This window comes from Pan paniscus, chromosome 15 (assembly GCF_029289425.2).
Source record: "Pan paniscus chromosome 15, NHGRI_mPanPan1-v2.0_pri, whole genome shotgun sequence".
Classification (NCBI taxonomy): Eukaryota; Metazoa; Chordata; class Mammalia; order Primates; family Hominidae; genus Pan; species Pan paniscus.
This window is the reverse complement of record NC_073264.2, coordinates 35,237,152-35,243,583: the sequence shown is the minus strand read 5'-3', so window position 1 is coordinate 35,243,583 and position 6,432 is coordinate 35,237,152.

Below are 6,432 nucleotides of genomic sequence, written 5' to 3'. Positions count from 1 at the left end.
CTAGATCCGCTGTGGTTGGCAGTATGACCAGAATCATGGAATTTGCTAGAACTGTGGAAGCTTCTACTCCTGCAGTAAGCACAGATCGCACTGCCTCAATAACTTGGTATTGAGCACGTATTTTGCAAAAGCTACTTTTCCTAGTTTTCAGTATTACTTTCATGTTTTAAAAATCCCTTTAATTTCTTGCTTGAAAATCCCATGAACATTAAAGAGCCAGAAATATTTTCCTTTGTTATGTACGGATATATATATATAGTCTTCCAAGATAGAAGTTTACTTTTTCCTCTTCTGGTTTTGGAAAATTTCCAGATAAGACATGTCACCATTAATTCTCAACGACTGCTGTATTTTGTTGTATGGTAATAGTTATCACCTTCTAAATTACTATGTAATTTACTTACTTATTATGTTTATTGTCTTGTATCCTTTCTCTGGAGTATAAGCACAATGAGGACAGGAATTTTGTATATTTTTAACCAATGCAACATACTCTCAGCACCTAAAATAGTGCCTGGAACATAGTAAGGGCTCAGTAAATACTTGTTGAATAAACTCAATCTCCTACATTAGCATTCTAATGGTTTGATTAATATATTCCATCTTTGGCAGGAAGGGCTTGCTAGAATTTTTACACACATCTTTTTAACATTGTTGACTTACACATTTATGCTAAGAGTTTTAGAAAGCTTTGGTCATAGTGTTGCTTCATATTTGTTTACCCATGAATAGGTCATTCACTGACCACTATGAATCTGAAAATTGAACAAATTATATTTTGCCCTTCCATATCCTAGAAACAATATTAGTAAACTAACATTAGTCTCAGATAGGACAGAGTAAATTCCCCTTTTCGAACAATTTTGAAAAATTTCAATAGGAAAGAAAGGACGAAGTTTATTAGGAATTTTGTATTCTGTAAAATTGTAGTTATATATTTTTCATGATTACTAATGTCATAAGAATGATAGTGACAATATTCTGAAGGAGAATCATATAGTTCCAAAAGCATGTCTTGTATTTTTCATTTTAGTCAATATGCCAAAAGATCTGAGCTCCAAGGCTTTGCTTATTCCTTCCAGACAAAGGTCCTATAAGCTAACAAACCACTTTTTTTATGTGCACTGATTTTTTTTTTTTTTTTTAATGGCTCAATTTGAGTCCTGGAAAATTAAGCTGGAAAATACAACTTTAATGCTAAGAGTCTGTTTTTTGCTCCTCTCTTTGACAGCCCATTTAGGGGAGGAGTTAGCCCTGCTAAAGAAACATTATTTGGCAAATAATCTGATCAATTTCATTTATATTCCCGGCAATGAAATATTAAGAGCCTACCTCACCATTATGTCACTTATATAGTCCAGAGTTCTTGGTAGGAGATTAAATTTTGAACCAAAGATCCAATTTCATGGGAATAAAAAGTCTTACCTAAGTGCATTAGATAGATCCTTAGTAGAGTAGTTAATACCATTAAATGCTGGACTGTCAGAATCATGGATTATCCATTCAGACATGATTTTGTTTTTCTTTAACTCAGGTTTTTTAGAGGCTGGGTCATCCTAATTTCTTTTGGCCATTCAGTACTGAAATTTCCTGTGTTTTAGAAAGCAATGATGGGAAATGCCATGCTGGGTCAGCAGTTTATATAAGATAGGAGTTTGGATGTGTCAGGTACTTATATATTTGATCGACTACGAGGACAAGCAGAAGGGATATTCTTAGTAAAGTTATTTTTAAAATGATACAACATTGACTTAGCTTCAGTCTTGAATCTTTTGAATGGCATGAAGAGTTGGTTAGTAAGGTGGTTAGAAACTATTGTTAGAACAGAATAGAAATAAACTTTTCTTTTTTGAGACAGAGTCTTGCTCTGTCACGCAGGCTGGAGTGCAGTGGCGCCATCTTTGCTCACTGCAACCTCTGATTCCCGAGTTCAAGCAGTTCTTTGCCTCGGCCTACTGAGTAGCTGGGATTACAGATGCCCGCCACCACACCCGGCTAATTTTTGTATTTTTAGTAGAGACGGGGTTTCACTATCTTGGCCAGGCTGGTCTCAAACTCCTGACCTCGTGATCCACCCGCCTCGGCCTCCCAAAGTGTTGGGATTACAGGAGTGAGCCACCGTGCCCAGAGGAAATAAACTTTTCAAATGAAGCTGTCTATAGTTGAACTCTGTTGGATAATATATGCTGGTTTATGTTAAAGACCCAGTCTACTTTCAGACCCAATCTACTCTCATCCCAATACGGTTTTTAGTGTGCTGTTTTCTTGTTGTGTTGATAGGTCAGGATTTACCATGGTTTACCACCTTTACATTTGCAAGGCCATGGCTAGAGAGGTTAAAGAGTTGTGATGTAAAGAAGCTGAGAACAATGGGTAAGATGACTCGAAATACTCGGAGAATACCTATATGCCAGGCCCTGTGCTACGTGCTCCCACATATTTATTCTTTGCTACCACTGTGAGTCAGCTCTTCCTCTTTCACAGCTGAGGAAACGTACTCAGAATGGTTAGGTGGCTTGTCCAAGGTTACGTAGTGATGGAGTAGTACATCAGGATTTGACACAAGACTTCCAGCTCCTCAGCATTTGTTGTCTTTGGAATCTCCTTCCTGCCAAAAGAGCAAGAATGAGTGGAGTTGGGAGAGGGGGAGTTTTAAATGCTTGCTGCTTGATATTTTTATTGAATGTTGTGGTTATGAACAAGGGTGTCAGGCCATCCTGAAAGAGTCAGTTATTCCATAAAAACCACACAAGCAGAAAACATCAGTTGGATTCTCTCCTGACTTTGCAATAGGATCTTTCCTATATGTCTCAGAGATCATGGAGGAACTTTGGGTTTACATCCAGCATTGGCCTCTTGGGCTAATGCTGAGCATGAGTTGTATGAAGCGTGTTCTCACTCACGTATCAGAGTTAAGCAGTGCAGGCCATCTGGAAGAGAAAACAAACTTGAGATTTCCTGGGTGCAATTTGGAGGCCTTCCATTAGGCCACAGCACACTGGGACAGTTAGACAATGTGCAAGCTGCAGCCCTCATGTCCTTGTGTCAGATGCACTTGGGGGGAGGAAAGGAAACAGATTTCCTTTCTTTTTGATACACATAACTTCCCAGCTTGGACTTAAGGTAGAGCTGAGATGTCAGTGGAGTTCTATTACAATTCTCCATCAAATAAATTAAATGGCCTACTTTTGTCACCTCTGAGGGACATTAAGTAGAGATAAACAAACATTTTTAATTCTTAAAGCCATTTGAGCCATGTCTACCTATTTTTTTATGGTAGCCTGTAGAAAGATGCTATTTTAATTTCTTTAAAACACAGCTCTTTGCCTTACTTAAATACCATGAAAAACTGAGTATTGAAAAACCACATTTTTTTCTTGGATCTTGCTTATTTGAAAAACAGCATATAGAAAAGTCAGCTTTTCCGGAAGTACTTATGCTCCTGAGGGCTGAAATTTTTCAGAAAATAAAGGCCATTTTGTGATTCTTTTTTTCTTTTTTTGAGATGGAGTCTCGCTTTGTTGCCCAGGCTGGGATGCAGTGGTGTGATCTTGGCTCACTGCACCCTCCGCTTCTCATGTTCACGCAATTTTCCTGATTCAGCCTCCTGAGTAGCTGGGATTACAGGTGCGCACTACCACGCCTGGCTAATTTTTGTATTTTTAGTAGAGACAGGGTTTCACCATGTTGATCAGGCTGGTCTCGAACTCTTGACCTCGTGATCCACCCGCCTCAGCCTCCCTAAGTGCTAGGATTACAGTCGTGAGCCACTGCGCCCGGCTGTGATTCTTTTTTAAAAGTGAGAGAAACAGACAATGGCTGTTGTATTTTATTGTCATAATTTTGCAAGAAGATTTAAGAGCAGTTGAGTGAAATTCATTATTTTAGGAGTGGCTAAACACTGGGTCATTAAAAATTAATTTAACAGGTACATACCCCAGAGGTATTGTAGGTTTGGTTCCAGACCACCACAGTAAAGCGAAAATTACTAAAGTGAGTCACACAATTTTTTTTGGTTTCCCAGTACATATAAAAGTTATGTTTATACTATACGGTGTGTATTCAGCATGCAATGGGATCTATATGCAATAGCATTATGCCTGAAAAAACAATGCACATACTTTAATTAAAAACACCTTATTGCTAAAAAATGCTAATGATCATCTGAGCCTTCAGCAAGTCATAATCTTTTTGCTGGTAGAGGGTCTTTCCTCCATGTGGATAGCTGCTGACTGATCAGGGTGGTGGTTGCTAAAGATTGTGGTGGTTGTGGCAATTTAAAAAATAAGACAACAGTGAAATTTGCCATATTAATTGACTCATCTTTTCATGAAAGATTTCTCTGTGGCATGCAATGCTATTTGATAGCCTTTTTTTTTTTTTTTGGAGACAGAGTCTCAGTCTATTGGCCAGGCTGGAGTGCAGTGGCACAATCTCAGCTCATTGCAACCTCCGTCTCCCGGGCTCAAGCAATTCTCCTGCCTCAGCCTCCTGAGTAGCTGGGATTACAGGCGTGTACCACTACACCCAGCTAATTTTTGTATTTTTAGTAGAGATGGGGTTTCACCATGTTGGCCAAGCTGGTCACTAACTCCTGACTTCGTGATCTGTCCGCCTTGGCCTCCCAAAGTGCTGGGATTACAGGTGTGAGCCACTGCGCCTGGCCTTGATAGCCTTTTACTTATGGTAGAACTTCTTTCAAAACTGGAGTCAATCCTTTCAAATCTGCTGCTGCTTTATCAACTAAATTACATAATAGACTGGGTGCAGTGGTTCACACCTGTAATCCCAGCACTTTGGTAAGCCGAAGCAGAGGGATTGCTTGAGCCCAGGGGTTCAAGATTAGCCTAGGCAAGATGATGAGACCTCATCTCTACAAGAAGTAAAATAAATTTACATAATATTCTGAGTTCTTATTTGTCATTTCACAGCTAGAGAAAAGTAGTCCATGCCCAATTTCAAGACTTCAAGGGACAGGCTGGCTCTCTTGTTAGGAGCTAATGCAGCTAATGCAAAGAATCTTCACCAGAAGCAGACTCTATCTCAAGAAACCACTTTCTTTGCTCATCCATGAAAAGCAACTTATCTGTTCAAGTTTTATCATGAGATTGCAGCAATTCAGTCTCAACTTCAGTCTCCACTTCTGATTCGAGTTCTCTTGCTGTTTCCACTGCATCTGCACTTTCTTCTCCACTGGAGTCTTAAACCTCTCAACGACGTCCATGAGTATTGCAATCAACTTCTTCCAAACTCCTGTTAATGTTGATATTTTGACCTCCTTCCACAAATCAGTGTTTTTAATGGCATCTTGAATGGTGAATTCTTTCCAGAAGGTTTTCAATTTACTTGGCTCCCATTCATCAGAAGAATCACTATGGCGGCTATGGCCTTATGAGATGTATTTCTTAAATATGACTTGAAAGTCAAAATTATTCCTTGATCCATGTACTGTAGAATGGAAGTTGTGTTAGCAGGCATGAAGACAACATTAATCTCTGTGCACCTCCGTCAGAGCTCTTAGGTGACCAGGTGCATTGTCAATGAGGAGTAATATTTTGAAAGAAATATTTTTTTCTGAGAAATAGGTTTCAACTGTAGGCTTAACATATTTAATAAACCATGGTATAAACATATGTGCTGTCATCCAGGCTTTGTTCCATTTATAGAACACAGGCAGAGTAGATTTAGCATCATTCTTAAAGGCATTAGGATTTTCAGAATGGCAAATGAGCATTGGCTTCAACTTAAAGTCAGCAGCTGCATTAGCTCCAAACAAGAGAGTCAGCCTGTCCCTTGAAGCTTTGAAATCGGGTGGACTACTTTTCTCTAGCTGTGAAAGTCGTACATGGCATCTTCTTCCAACAGAAGGCTGTTTGATCTACACTGTTGTTTAGTGTAGTCACCTTTATCAATGATCTTGGATAGATCTTCTGGAGAACTTGCTGCAGCTTCAACGTCAACACTTGCTGCTCCACTCTGCACTTTTATGTTATAGAGATGGCTTCTTACCTTAAACCCCATGAACCAACCTCTATTAGCTTCCAACTTTTCTTCTGTAGCTTCCTCACCTCTCTCTGCCTTTATAGAATTGAAAGAGGCTTGCTCTGGATTAGGCTTTGGCTAAAGGGAATGTTGTAGCTGGCTTGATCTTCTATCCAGCCCACTCAAACTTTCTCCATATCAACCATAGGCTGTTTTCACTTGCTTATTTGTTCACAGGAGTAGCACTTTTAGTTTTCTTCCAGGACTTTTTCCTTTGCATTCACGAGTTGGCTAACTGGTGCAAGAGGCCTAGCTTTTGGCTTATCTTAGCTTTCGACATACTTTCCTCACCAACTTTCGACATACCTTCCTCACCAACTAACTTTTGACCTAAAGTTGGAGATGTGTGACTGTTCCTTTCACTTGAACTCTTAGAGGTCATTGTAGGAT